Genomic DNA, 15583 nt, shown 5'->3' with positions numbered 1-15583 from the left:
GCTCTCCAGTGCTTGGGCAATGAATTCCAAGCACTCACACAAACTGAAGTCCATCAGCAGGGTCCAGCTGTTAACCACGCTCATCAAATTAAGCCAAAGGCAGAATGTACATACACTCACCACACCTTCATTTTGCTATTGGCAAAAATACGGCTGGAAAAACTTTCCAGTTGACCTATCATGGCTAATCAGAAATTCTCCTGACTAGAGATAACAGCTTCGTGCCAGGTGATAGGCTGTCTGCCTGGATTGATGAAGGGCAGTAGCCTTTTCTTCCTCTCCAAAGCATACCTAATCTGAAGAGATAAAAATTAGACTGTCCCCTATTGTTAGTTCCATGCCAAGTACAAGATCTTCTTCTGTTACCTCCCATGAATTTAGCTCAGTATGAAAACAAAAGCAGAAGAAAAATCTCACATTCAAAATGGAGTTTACAGTTTGATGCTAATACACAAAATCCCTAACACCAGGCAAAATTCATATACTATACATAAATACTTCACCCAGATTGTCATGGTAACACTACAAGCCAAACAGTATATGCAGGGTGTTCTTCAGCTGGCATTTAAAGCACTGTATCACTTAATTCATCCTTCCAATCCATGTTTATCCTGCTCAGAAGGGCATTTTGGTGGCTCAGCACTTAAGAATGTTGTCAGCAGTCAGCACACCTTAAAGAGGCACTGCACTGTTACTGCTATGGCAACTGAACCAGGGAGCACTCTTCGCTGCATTTCCTGTACACAATAAAGTCTGTAGAATATTTTCCCCAGCTCTGAAGCAATGCAGGCAGCTGAATCCGGCATACAGAGTAAGTAAGTGCCTAAAAATGAAAAAACATATCGGTTAGTACTGAAACATGACATTCTGTGCGAATGTATGCAATCTCACCTACACTGAATGTGAAGCACGAACATGTGAAATTAAAAAACAGTTAAGCATGTTTTGAAAGTTAAATACAAAGGTTAAACTTGCTTACTGCTATTTAAAACTTACGAGAAATAATCCTTCTGCTCAAAATCTGAAGTAGTTCCGTATGTTTAAGATCCTCTGTGTGTAGCACAAATGAAAGCCAAACATGTTTCCTACATTTCAGATGAAAGATTAAAGATCTGAAATTTTATCAAATTCCAATAACTAGATTGGATTAAGAGCACTGCATCTTCCTGAAGGCACAGAAGAACTTTCTACTGATAACAATGGCAGTGTGCTCAACTCCAGCAGACAGGTTTTAAAAACGAAGGTATAGATTTCTCCTTTTCTTACATAGACAAACCTCCCAATAACTAACTTCAGTGGTGATACCCTCCAAACAGCCTCCAAAACCAAGCTTTTTACCAGCAGCATGTATAATTAGACACATTTACTTAGGCTGAAAGATTCAGTCCTTCAGCCCATCTCATGCCTCAAGTCTTCCTTAGAACCTTTTTGATCATTACTGTAAAGATCCTATAATGCAAGGCGGCAGGGAGAAGAGGGTTATGCATTTCGTAAAAGCATATTTCATAATTACATAGGATTTTTCACTTTTGCCAATGGCATATGAAGTGTTTAAATTCCTTCTAAAAATAATAAGTACTGAAAAACTCTTTAGTTCTGCAGGTTTATCCTTCCAGCTTCAGTATTATGGTACAATCAATTACACATACAACTAACCACAGTGCTGTGCCTAGGCTTCACACTGTGGCTACTGTGAGATGCTCAACTTACTGCCCTGATGAGTTTCTCTCTCCTTTACTCTAGCTGCTAAAAGGCAGTAAGAAAAATGGAAATAACTATAAAATACAATTAAGATTTTGTTAGGACATATTTTTTCTTGAGAAAGGAGGTCTTCAGGAACATCAGCGTTACATTGCAGCACTGTCACCAAAAGAGCACTGATTTTCATTCTGTGCCTCTAGCCAAAGTGCTTTGACTGCACAGGTATATTTCCTGTATTACATGATGAACTGTGATACTAGCCTCACAAGCCCAAGGAAAACAACATAATTTACAACACCTTTGTGGCATACCAAAGGCCATCTTCAGCCATATGGTTATAACTGGGGATGCCAGCCAACAGTAAGCAATACATTTTGAAAGCATATTTAGGTAGCCTGAACTTCAACTGCAGATATATCCCACCCCGCTCTGCTATCTCAAAAAGTTAGATTTTTTTTTCCATTTCTGATTGAGACCATTGGTCTTGACAGCAGCACTGCACATCTCTCTCCCAAAACCCAGATAAGGTAAGTACCAAATGCTTTAATCACATCAGCTCTTGGATTATTTTTCTCTTCACAAACACAATGCTTACAAGTATCAAATTTTTACCCTCAATCTAGATAAACACTGAAGTGATTCTCAAAACTTGAGAGGCAGATTCACCTGGGATCAGAAAGGTCTACAATAAGAGGCTATTTTACACAAAGACAGGCTTCTGAGAAGCTCCAACAAACCCATAAATGAATGAATATCCCCAGAACGGCCACAGCTCTTCTCACTGTCCTGTAGGCAGCAGTGACAGAATGTACCCTGCCTAAGTGCAAAGCCTACACACAACCTGAGTCAGCAGCACTTAAGCTGACCCTTGCAATTTACACCTCTTGCCCTTCACGGGTGAAAAGCTTCCAGCGACTGCCTTTGACTTTGGCTGAGATACCACTGGAGCACTACAGCCTCTAAGGGCTCCAATTCACCATTTAATACAACTCTGACCTTGAAAGTAAGAGCAAGAATTTCCACTAATGCCTACCGGAATTACATATGTATGCCATGGACAGCATGAACCTCTAAATGTTTTATTGTATAATTTAGAACCTCCTTAAACCAAGTATCATGGTATTTTAGGGCCTAATTCCACTCATATCACTCAGCCAAAACTCACATGAGGAAGAAAGGTTTGGACTCATAAAGCATACTGAATTAAGGGCCATAAAAGAAACCAATTGCTTACCAGAATGATTAAAATCAGTTATGTTTCCACAGGGAAAATGTGAAGCCTCTTTACAAAAATTCACTACCAAGGAGAGCTAAAATTCCCTTTGAAGATATTCCTTCTTTGCCTGAAGTATTTCTAACAGACAATATGCAAGGGAGTCATGAAACTCAGTGCTTTCTGCCCATGTCAACCCTCCCCTGCTCTTCTTGCTGTACTTTTTCTTCTTTCAGAGCTATGAACACATACACAAACACATGACTTCCCCTTCAAGTATTATAAGCCACTCTATTCTTTGTTCATTTATTTATTTATTTATTTATTTATTTGAATCATCCCTTTCCTCTTTCTCCACATAGCTCCTTGTTAACAATATTTTCTTCTCCATAATGCAATTCTATTTTTCAACCAAAGGTTTGAGGAAAAACAAGAAGCATCACAATTATATTAAGCTTTCATTGTGCTTCTGAGCATATGGTAGACTAACATCTCATGCTCCAGAGCACAATTGTGAAGACAGCTCAAGGAATTAAATTTTTCCTCACAATTACAAAGGGAAAAATATCCTAAACTCTTCTATTCCATCTTTCAAAGAAAAAAAAAATTCTGAGCAAGAATGCATTTTATTACAAGTGATGTTAGCCCATCATTTCAGGAAAAAAGAGAAGTTTTAATATCAAAGATGATCAGTTGTTTTTATGTCCATCATTAGTATTTTATCTGCCATTTCTATTTTGCCCTTTTCAAAAATGCCAGTTAGATAAGGCCTAATTTATTCTCTCCCTTTACAATTACCACACTTCACCATTGTACAAATTTTCATGGGCTCCAATACTACATTTGAAAATCAGAAATATTATCATCCTTTACAACATACACCAAATGATTTATTTCCATAGAGTTATATCCCCGACATCAATTTTTTGTTACACTTGCAAAACAGCACAAGAGTCTTCTTTCATCACATGCCACAGACTTACAAAATTGATTCACTTTCAAACTTATTCATCATTCATCCCTTAACTAATGGAAATAATGATGTTGGAATAGCAAACAAGCTTTTTGTAAGAGGTCCAGCAGAAGTGATCAATATTTCATGAAAGTGTTTCTAGACTTTCACTCACCCCCTCTTTAGGCAAAACAATCACCCAAGTGGCAAGAAATATTCAAGTCTTTACCTACAAAATAGACCTGGCTATCTCTTCACTATCAAATGCCAACAAAGCAAGACATCTGTATGATGCTAAACTGATTAAGACTGTCGGTTTGTATTCCCGTCAACTAGCACTTCCTCAGCCCCTCACAGTGCTGCCAGCTCAGCCACTAGTCCTTGCATGCTTGGGCCATCGTGGGCACCGCTCCATGCACGCTGCCTGCCTGCCTGGCTGCCCCAGATAGGTGCCCAATCAGCCAGCTGGCTTCTGCTCTGAGGCAGGAACTGACTGGTAATTGTCCCTGCACCAGCTACATCCGCAGTTTTGGTTTCACTCCAATGGCTACTTGCAAATTCTTTAAAAAAAAAATAAAAATGTAATCCAAGTTTCTTAACTTTGGAACCCCAAAGCTGAAGCAGCTCTAACAGAGGTTAAACTGAGCTGCAGTTTCATGAACAGCTGGTTAAAGAATAGTCATATGGAATGCTCCTCTCTCAGCATGTGGATACAGGGTGAGAAATAGCTGACTAAAGAGAATTTGTTAAAATATGGTTTAGACAAATGAACCTGTCAATCTCTATATATAATGTTATCCTTAAGTGACACCCTCAAAACTACATGTCTACTCAGATGTCAAATTTTCCAAGCATATGGGCAATATCTCATATAAGCACGGTATTCGAGAACACAGTAACTATCCATTCACCAAAAAAAAAAAATAATAATAATAAATCATTTGGTTCCCTGGATACTTTAAATTATTCATAATTTTATTTGTGAAACAACTTTATAAGTTGATGACAGCTTCACCATACCTCAAAAGCCTTGCAGGAGACATCTGAGACTGCACTAGAAACAAAAATTTTTGTTCCTGGAAACTGCATCCATGTCCACGATTTCCAAACACCAGTCATCTGAGACAGACAGTATTTGTACATATGCTCATCTGATGAGCAGGGCAAAAGAAGGAAAGCAATCAAAGTCTTCCTTCATCTACGCATCCCTGCAAATTGCCATTTATAACCTGTCCCTTCTCTCCAGAGTAGTCCCTCAAACACATCCTATTTCCCTTATACTTTCAACATCCCACAGACCAATGAGGGAAGTAATGAGACAACACATTCTTCACTACCAGTGCCACAATGCTTTCCAACCAGGTTCCTCATGATCTTCCAAACTGTAGTAACTCCTGCATGAGAAAAGATCAGCTTGTACCATCACCAGACAGCCTCAAACAGATTCACAAGGAAAGAGGGAGGCACTGAGAGGACAGGCCATATTCCACTGCTGAATGCCTACCAGGTTGGCACAGCCTGCATCTTTCCAAAAGGGCACGCTTGGGCACTCTCACAGCACTATCAGCTAAGCATGCATCCGCAACACCTCTGTAGCATTAGTGGAAGAAATATTGCCACTTCAAACCTCAGTGCATTAGGAATACCTCCTTTTTTACCTGAAAAAGGGGCTCCATACAAAGCAGCCAATGCACCTCCAGATTAACAAGGTGGTTTGAGGATGTAAAAAAAATATAGTTTTACTGTAAAGGCCACATAACGTCAAAGTACATATTCAATACAAGTCTCTCTCCATCTGAGGAACATATTCACTATCATCAGTCATCACCACTCCAATACATCCTTAAAGATGTATGCTGTCTGAGAAATAAGTGTATGTTGCATAAGAAATACAACAGACTAAGGAACTTTCTTTTGAATGTGTATTCTACTGGGAATAAACCTTAGAATGACCACTGAATTCAGGCACACAGTACAATCACTGGTGTTTCTCAGTAAGCACATAGGAACAGACCAAAACACAGGAAAAGATACGAGGTTCCAGGGTTCCATTAGGAAATTCATTAAGCATGTAGGATTTCCTTGGAAAATAAGAATCCTAAAACAGGAGAAACAGGAAGAAGAAAAATGGAGGAAGAAGAGAGTTCAGGTAAGAGACACAGGGATATTTCATTGTGCTACCTAGTGGTATACATACCATCCTACTTTTAAGTCTTAGAACAAATATTCCCTTTAAAGAAACTGTAAGCTATTTCTCTTTTTATAGCAAATTTCCCTTTGTCTCTTGTATGTCCCCCCATATCTGTTTGAAAGTTGTCTATAGTAATACTAAGAAGTCAATAAGGCACACAAAGTTGAGAAGAAAACCAATGAAAGCATTTATCAAGAAAAAAAAATGAATGCTTTTATGACTGTTGCTGGGTGAAGTAGTAACGCTTTCATTATTTTGGCTCAATACAAATCCTCCACGGAAGGACAGAAGTTTAGGACAATGTCAGAAACTATGTCTCACCAAAATCCTTCACAGCAGCTAGTAACTACTAACTGGGAAATCTGATACTTCAAAAGCCTGGTCATCAGGAAAAAAAGCATGTATTATTCAAATAACAAGAATCCAGAAATTTCTAAGTAAGAAGCAGTCTTCAAATGAGCATACACTTCTTTATACTGTATTTTTAATATATTTAAAATGTATATTTTATGTAAGTGTGCATACATGATTCCATTAAAGGCACACTGACTCAAGGAATGTCTGTTATGCTCTTAAGAACAATAACCTAGAATAAGATTTTTAGTCTCAGACAGACATTACTGATAAACAAATATATACAAAAGCTGTTTACTGAACAGCAATACTCAGTACTGTATGTAGTTCAGACTCATATTTCATCTATCCCAGTATGCAAAACCAAGGTAGAAGGTCAGCAGCGAGCTACCTGCAGTCAGTGAAAGCTCCTGGCAAGGTCAAAACCCTGCAGCTGACTTTCCGTGCCACTTCACAGGCAAGGCTTCCCCTGCCAGAACTCAGCATGCCCAAATATTGTATGGATCCGTAAGCACCAGCTGCTAGGAAATGCACCCCACCAAGGAAAGAAGAAACAAACAAACAAACAACAACCACTTCCCAAACTGACCGTGCAGGGGCTGGTCACAGGCAGCAGCTCTTCAAGAACTGCTCCCACACGGCTCCATACCACGGGGTCTATCCCCCAGGAGCAAACTGCTCCAGCATGGGTCCCCCACGGGCGGCAGCTCCCCCAGACACCCTGCTCCTGTGTGGGCTCCTCTCCACGGGCTGCAGCTCTGGCCCGGGGCCTGCTCCTGCGGGGGCTCTCCGTGGGCTGCACCCTCCTCCAGGCCACATCCACCTGCTCCACCGGTGGCTCCTCCACAGGCTGCAGTGTGGAGATCTGCTGCGACCCATGGGCTGCAGGGGGACAGCCTGCTCCACCAGGGGTCTCTCCACAGGCCGCAGGGGAACTGCTGCTCTGTGCCTTGAGCACCTCCTGCCCTCCTGCTGCACTGACCTTGAGGGCTGCAGGGGTGCTTCGCACTCCTTGCTCTCCCAGCTGCTGTGACACAGTCCCTTCTTAACTATGATCTCACAGAGGCGCAACCAGCATCACTCACAGGCTCGGCTCTGGTCACCAGCAGGTCCCTTTACAATGTAAAACCAACACAAAACAGAGTACCAACAAACTTCAGAGCTTAGGAGAAGAAAGCATAGAGCAGAGGTACTGAATGTTATAAAAGTGTTTTTGCTATTTTCGATTACACATAGCTACCTGCTTTAGCAGAGTTATTCCAGTGCATTTCTCCAGTATGATTCATCTGCTAAATAAAGATATTGGCACCATTTGAGATTTGTGCTTATAGACATAACTAGCTGGGGAGCTGTTATTCATATTTCACTGGCTGAACCAGTCTCAGTGCCTGCTTGCCAGACTTGAAGGCTGCTCAGGATTATCCGTCTCTCACTTTCACCCTAGTTCAGTAAGAGACTTAATCAGGATAAGTCCCACTGGCTTCAATAGGATTTACTGCTTAAATTAGGCAGATGCTTAAGACTCTAATTCAGCAAGGAGTTTAATCATTAGAGGCAGCCTGTCAAAATAGTATCCCTAATGGGAACAGTGATTAAGCACTTATTTAAACTCTTAACTATATATTTAATTTTAAATTCATGATTTTAGTGTGCTGAATAGAAGGGAACATAAGCACATGCTTAAACTTACATGCTATGTGCTTTGCTGGATGGATTTCATGTTCTTTGGAATATTAACTTAACAAGCTAGTAGAAGGATTTGTGAATTCTTTTATTTTTATTTTTTTTTCCTGATAGACTCATCAGGAAATGTGTTACATATATATACGGAAGTTTCAGTTAAAGGGGAAAAAGTCCTAAATTTTTTATTAGTAGCAGAAGAGGCATTTGATTAGCATTTTGGCATCGAAGAAGAGCCCTTTACATTGTTATGAGGGTGTTCATAAAATAGGTAAAAATGAAAACTTGGAAAGACTATAAAATGTTATTATCATGCAGAACTTACTAGAACAGTGATGAAAGTCAGCTCAAAGTTATGAAAATTTTGAAGAACTGCAGTACTACACAAAAATAAAATCTACTTTTAATTAAAGTGGTGTGTAGGGAGGAGAAAAATGCACTTCCCTCAGTATTTATCACAGACCTGATGATCAAAGCTTCAAAATTCTTGCTCATTTGAAATGCCTTCATTGTAGAGTAACTATAAGTTGGCAAGGACTGATCAACAGGTTCCTCGGCATCCATGCTTCCTCCTGTGTCATTTGCTAGTATGAACGCTCAACTCCTTCTAGACATCAGATCAAAACATATCCCTCACATTGCTACATGCAAGCTTTAGTTTCCAATCGGTTTATATATGGAATTTAATTAATTATCTGTTTAGTAGGTAACATAGCAACATTGCAACACAGAAAAAGGCACAAGAGTATTTTTAGTCGTATTTAACGTGCCTGTCCGAATAGTGGCTTGAGCAATTTCTGACATAGTCATAATCTCCCAAATTGGAAACAAGGCAATAAGGACTTGCTTCAGTAAACTTAAGCTAGCAGTCACTGGCAGTAATAATGTAATGACTTGGACTTCAGTAACCTGAGAGATCCTTTCTGTTTTTCAGAGATAGGGCCACTTGTGAGATCAAGGAATACACACCAGCTAGTTTCAAAGTAAATAAGATAAAAGGCTATAAAGGTCTCTGGGGCACTTTATTGGGGGAGTGGCTCTTTGTTCTGCAACATCTCCTTTTATACATACTTTGTTAAGACTGCTGAGCAGCATACTATTTGCAGGAGTGAAGGTTTTATTTCCACTTTCATTTGTACCTTACCATAAAAAAAAAAAAAGTCTGATGATGCATTTTGAAAATGAGAATATATATATATTTTAAAGTTATTTCAGCATAAATTCACACAACTGAAATTTATAACATGAAAATGATCAGAAGAGCAACAACAACAACAGATGATTTCTCTTCTTCGTGCCAGGTTTGATGGAGTTTACTTATGGTGATATTTTGCAGTGATGCAATTTAACTATATATTTATCAGGAGACAACATGACTGCAATAGAACTTGTTACACTGTGCTATGGAATTACCATACTTTACAATGAAATTCCTACTGGGATGCCTTCAAAATGCCATGAGATGATTGTTGAGGTACTGTTTTGTGCAATTATCCATATTATCTGTGAAAGTATTCTTACAGTAAAGCATCTACAATTGAAGTTTTCCTGAAAATCTACATTTGAGTTATTCTGGAAAGTTCAGCACTGAAATGTCTTCAGCACAGATTTGTTCGGAAAGTGATTGCCATTCACCGTGCCATTAGGTTAGTGAAATTTTCTCTTATTTTCCATTCCCCATTTAATTTTCTAACAAATATTAAAGTAGCCCCATTAACATTAACTTTCCTGAATTTTCAAGAACAGATCTACAAAATCATAGATGCTTTTCTGAATCAATTTCTCAGAATATTTTTGAGATCTATCTACATCACCTCTAATTTTTTAGAATCAACATGAAATTTTTCTGTAATTTGAACATTTTGCATTGGCTTCTTTTTATCATATTTGTAATAATATACCTTTTATTAATGAAAAAGAAAGTGAAACAAAAGTTTCCAACATTTTATCTTTGATTTCTGTTTTGTTTGATTAAGAGCTTAGGCTTCATAATTTCTCAGATATTTTTGACTCTCCAGAAGTTAGGAAATCAGCATTTTTTTTTTCCAATTGTGTATGCAGGAATAATAAATAAGTGGAAGATGCAGCTGCTTAGAAGGCTCTTCACTATTTTGTGGATAACAATCACATGCAGATGCAGTATTTTTCAATGACAACCTGTATCCTCTTAGAATAATATTTTCAAAGAAAAAGCTAAAAGCTGCATCAAAACCTGCAGATGGGTTGTTCAGAAGCACTGCTTCTCTGCTAAGCTATTTTATGCAGCCAAATGGTACAAGCCCATAAACTGCTGGAAGGATTCCGGACTTCAGAAATCCATCAGCAATTGCAGGGAGCCGATGCCTGGATGTGAAGCGTGCAACTTACTATTAGTATCAGCCAAACACACAAGCCAATAAATCACTCTGCAAGGTGTATTTATAAAAGAAGAGATAACATGACTGTGAAAGGAATTAGGTAGAATCCCTTCACAAAGCACAATGAACCACAAAATTCACTTTTTGAGGTTTACAGCCTAAGAAAATTTACCATCATAGGTTTGTTGTCCATCAGGAGGACAGGAGGGAGAAGCTGCATGTACTAGCATTTGAGGACATCCACAAATATGAATTGCTCTGTTAATCTACCAAACTTTATAAATATTAGTGTTCTTTTATTGTAAAAATCTAGATTTTTCCCACTATAACCTCATCCTCACAGTTTTTACATTAATATTTTTGCTTTACACCCACCCCCACCCTCCCAACTCCCTTTCCCAAATACTCTTCTGGCAGCTTCCTGTTACAGCCTATCCTCAAACTAACATCAGGTTTTGGTGAATCCCTTACTGACATTTTGACTGCACTGAAATAGCTGCTCCACTCCCACTACTGTGATTATGATTCTCACTTCTGCCAGCATTCATACAGTCCTCAATGATGAATCTATGGAGCAACAACTGGGAAGGATCAGCATTCCCACCATTCCTATTTATAGTCCAGGATAGGATTATGACAACATTATCATTATGTGATGCTTCTCATATTTTTCTGCCTATTCTACTTATTTAGCTTAGCATCACTAACTAGCTTCATGCCTCCTCTTTAATAAGTATAGTGGAAAAATGTTGAGGTGTTTTTGATTGCTTTAGTTCCCTGTTCACTGAATAAATTGTCTTTATACAATTTTTCTGAAGACAATACTACTGCAGTGCAGTAGCTAATGATCTGTTCATGAATATTGAGCTCTGACACTGGAAAACACAGCAGTCATTATCCTGAAGATCCAGGTTTCATGTTTAAGACACCTTGTATGACAACCTATGCTTTCCTTCAATTTTCAGAGTACAAAATGCTTATAAAGAAAGCTTCTGCTATAGAAATTTCTGAAGGTTTTCACTATTGGTCATTCACCTTGAAACGTTGTACATTATGGAGACAAGATTATGCACATTCATCTGTAAAAACAGTAATAACTTGCATTATTTGGCAGCGAAATGTAATAAAATGGTGTGACAGAAAGCATAAGATCCAGGTTCTTCTCAATTATTCTAGGTCTTATTATTCAATTAGATATTGTTATTTAGTTTCTTATTAACCAGAGTTGGTACAACTCACTTTTTTCTTTTTTCCTTTTTCCTTTTTTTTCTTTTTTCTTTTTTCTTTTTTCTTTTCCCCATCCCTAACACATTGCTGTTCTAGGATTGTGATCACTGTGCAACCAAATATATATATGAGTATATATGTACATATAGAGAAACTCTAATAGATGTGCTTTTAAAAGCAGTCTCAGTAATGTCCTAAAACAGAGAGCAATCACCACATCCTGAGTAAAACCTGAAGTTAGAAAAACAGCTGGCTACTCCATGGAGAGAGTATGTCAGATGTAACTTCCCAGACCTTCAGGTTCGGGCCCTGGCTCAGAAATCAGCTTTCACTTGTCTGCTTTTAAGACTGATTCACAGACTTCCGAGCTGACCCTGCCTCGATCACTGCACATGTCCAGCAGAAGTCTGCTCCTCTCTGCTGCCCTGCTTTGAGTCCAAGTCTAGCTTCTCAGACTTATTTACTTTTAACTTTGGCAAAGATTTCATTTTCAGTGTTGCCTTTGGTTAAACAAAATATCGCTCATTAAAGAAGGGGAGCAGGAAGGAAGGGAGAACATGTCTAAAAGTTCATCTGCTTCACAGAGCCAAAAGACATTATACCTTCATTTAAATTGGACTGCAATAGCAAGCCTGTGTACAGTACATGGCTTGTCTTCCCCCATCAGCTTTCCTCAGTTTGATGCTAACGTGTCCTAACAAGGACAGCCAGAAGTCGTGTAAAAATAAAGAGAGATTTGGCAAAGTGCTGCGTCTGTCAATAAAATCTTCTAAGTGACTCAAGGTTACTGTGTCAAGTAACATCTTTCAGCTAGGGTGAAATTGCAAATTGACATGGAGGAGACAAATATTTCTTCAGAAACTTGTCTGCTTTTACAGGCAGATTCCAGACAGCTTTCAAAACTTGGTGTTTTGAAATCTAAACAACAAAGTATCATGTTTCCCATCACATATACTATTTCTATTCATTGGCTATGTAAATTTAAGGATTCAGAGAAACTATGCCTCATTCATAGCTAACATGAGTATCTATGTTGTGCCATATAGGCATGACCTCAAAATACATGTCTACTCCGCTACTACAAAAAAAATAAACAACACAGATTAAAAATACAGGAAAAAGAATATTGAATCCCAGGGGCAAAATAACCATGTTTCCACATTTTAATTCAAAGACATGAGAAAATACAACAGTAGAAGTTTCAGTAATGTGTTACTTTTAATTACAGAATAACAGAAGCTCCAGCTGGAATTTGGTTCCAACAGTTCACATGAAAGATTTGGAGTAGTATTTAAGAAGAAAATGAAACTTGTTAGTTTAAGTAAGCTACAGTTAGAGGAAAGACCAAGAGAAGGTATGAACTGAACATAGAAACTGTAACACTGGCAACGTGTATAAACTGAGTACAGCAGGTCTGTCTCAGTATGTAAATTAAAAATTATGTGAGAGTTAAAATTATTTATAAGGATATTGACTCAGTCAATAAACAACCATAATTTCTCAAAGCTATTCTGGTCACTATGGCAATGTGGAGAGTTGAGAGCTTGATAGTTTCATCCGAGTATTTTATCATTGCAATCATTTTCTTGTCTATGCTTCTCTTGTATAAGCATCTGTATATATATGTGATTACCTTTTAGATTTAATCCGAATAGTCAAACTATGGTCAAAAACACTGCTACTAAAAAAAGCTTAGGTGAATGACGCTGGGGGAGAAAATCAATATGCTTTGATAAAAAACATTCTACTGCATGTATCTGCAGGTTGGAACACTGAGGGGAAAACAAACAAAAAAACACCTTGCAAATATCTGAGAATAAAAAAGTGAGCTTTGAATTATACATGTTAAAGGTTGAAAAATAAGACCATTATTCTAAGAAAGAACATTACCATCATCACCATTGGAGGAAATAAATACTGTATCCCTGTGAAAAATACATAAAAATATCTAACTGGATTCAGGAATTAGGGATACAGAAAAAGTGTTATATGTTAATTCCTCCTGGGAGATTTGCTGTAGTTAGGAGCAGTTGTTTCACCAAAATAAGCATTTTGGAAATTAAGAAAAATCCCTCATACAGTAACTATTTGTAGCAATTTAGCAACCTAGTAAGAAACTCAGCAGTTGAAACAAAGCTGCATTTCAAAAAACACAAAAATAATTTGCAAAGAGATACTTAAAATAATCTCCTGTGTTGTTGTATTTTTCTCCCTGAAAAGTTGTTATTTCTAATTACAGGAAAAAAATAAAATAAAATAAAATAAAGAAAACAAAAACCCTGCTCTTATCTTGAAAGGAGAAAAAAAAAAAAAAAAAAAAAAAACAGTTAAAAAAACACTACACTCACATTCATCTTGTCCACTTGTTATTTTAGATGATGTTTTGAAAAGTCTAGTCATTAAAAACAAAAACAAAAAATAACCGTTTTGGTTTCTTACAGGCACCTTTAAACATATGTTCTTTTTATCCCAACCAGTCTACCTCATCAAATACCTTTAGGTTGTTGGCAAACACTTAATTTCAGAGCAAGATACATTTGCACAAACTATCACCCTGACAGTTTTGAACAATGGAACAATGGATAGATTCCCATTTACACTTTACTCCCGATGAATTCAACAGGCAAAAGGGAAAATATTCATAACCATGCAAAACCTAAAAAACAAACAAACAAACAAACAAAAAAACCACCGCCAAACTCACATACTTTTCAATATCTATCTGTTTTAGATTATATGATTTTATTGTGCGTTTCCTATGTACGTGACAATAAAGTCCTAGTATCTTAGGAAGACCACTAATTAGTGAACTGCACAATCATAAAGAGAATTTAAAACCATTTTTGTGTGTTAACAGAAAAGAAAAATAATTAGCAATATTTTTTCTCAAACACAAATAGGAGCACCCAAGTGGAACAAAACACTTCCTGGGAAAAAAATGAGGACTAATTATAACTTAAAATGATCACTCATTATATTATTGCTACTTGATTATAACTAAAAAGAACTGGGATGATTCAGTGGGGTATTGTGTTCCAGCTCCCTAAACTCTCCATTAAATAAATGGTAACTTTGTAATCAACTCAGCATTTACTACCACATCATAATATATGCATTTTACAATGCTGAAACTTCAATTCAGCAGTCTACCTCACTTCAGCAAAGAACATACATCTAAATGCAATAATGTAGATGATTATTCTAACTACCAGTAAGTGATTTGTATGCAGATTCAAAAACTAATATTAAACATCGTGTGTTGATGAATGCCTCTGAAAAATCTCAGGGTCATATCGCTGATTCAATCACCTTTCAATATATCTTCACATTCAGGCTCACTGTCTCAGTTTGAAAGCTTCCTAAGAAAGCAGCAGGATATTGGGGGGAGTGGGGGAGCTGTTATAAAAATATGTTTTGAAATGTGAGAGAAGGTTCAATCAATTCCCTCTGTGAATGCCCCGGGGGGAAGGGGCTGACAGCCCCAGGCTGTCCCTGTGGGGCACACAGCCCCCGGGGGCACCAGGGGGCTGTGGGGCCACTTTTAGCCCCCACCTGGTGAGCAGGGGGAGAGCAGCAGGCTGGGATGGGAAAGTGCGTGAAAAGAAAACCAAGGGGACCCCAACACTGAGGAAGGAAGGGCCCCCTACCTGAAGATCGTGTTTGGCCTGGTGAAGACCTGTGGGCACTGAGGAGTGGCAGTGACAGCCCCATTTCTGCTTGGAGAAGGCTCAGACTGTTGGACCCAGAGAGATACTGGAAAGGCAAGCATAACACCAGGAAAAGCTATCTTATTTAACTGTTATAATAGCTTTACTATTAATTAGGCTTTTCTGTACTAATTGGAACTGTGTTTGTATTTCTGCTTTAGCAACAACTGTCATATTGTGATGAGGTTTCATGATTTTAGT

General features: G+C 38.1%; 1 long non-coding RNA gene across 1 annotated transcript in view; it reads right to left on the bottom strand.

The window, feature by feature from the left end:
• The window catches only part of LOC311442115, a 170974-nt gene extending 163819 nt beyond the window's left edge, over positions 1-7155 (bottom strand). The window contains exon 1 of the long non-coding RNA XR_014696450.1: positions 7001-7155. This is a non-coding gene — a long non-coding RNA (uncharacterized lncRNA). The remainder of the gene's footprint in view (positions 1-7000) is intronic.
• Positions 7156-15583: the final 8428 nt, after the last annotated feature.

Source organism: Aythya ferina (assembly GCF_964211825.1).
Source record: "Aythya ferina genome assembly, chromosome: 1".
In the NCBI taxonomy this organism is placed as follows: domain Eukaryota; kingdom Metazoa; phylum Chordata; class Aves; order Anseriformes; family Anatidae; genus Aythya; species Aythya ferina.
Note: the sequence above shows the minus strand (reverse complement) of the source record. Positions and strands in the feature narration are given on the sequence as shown.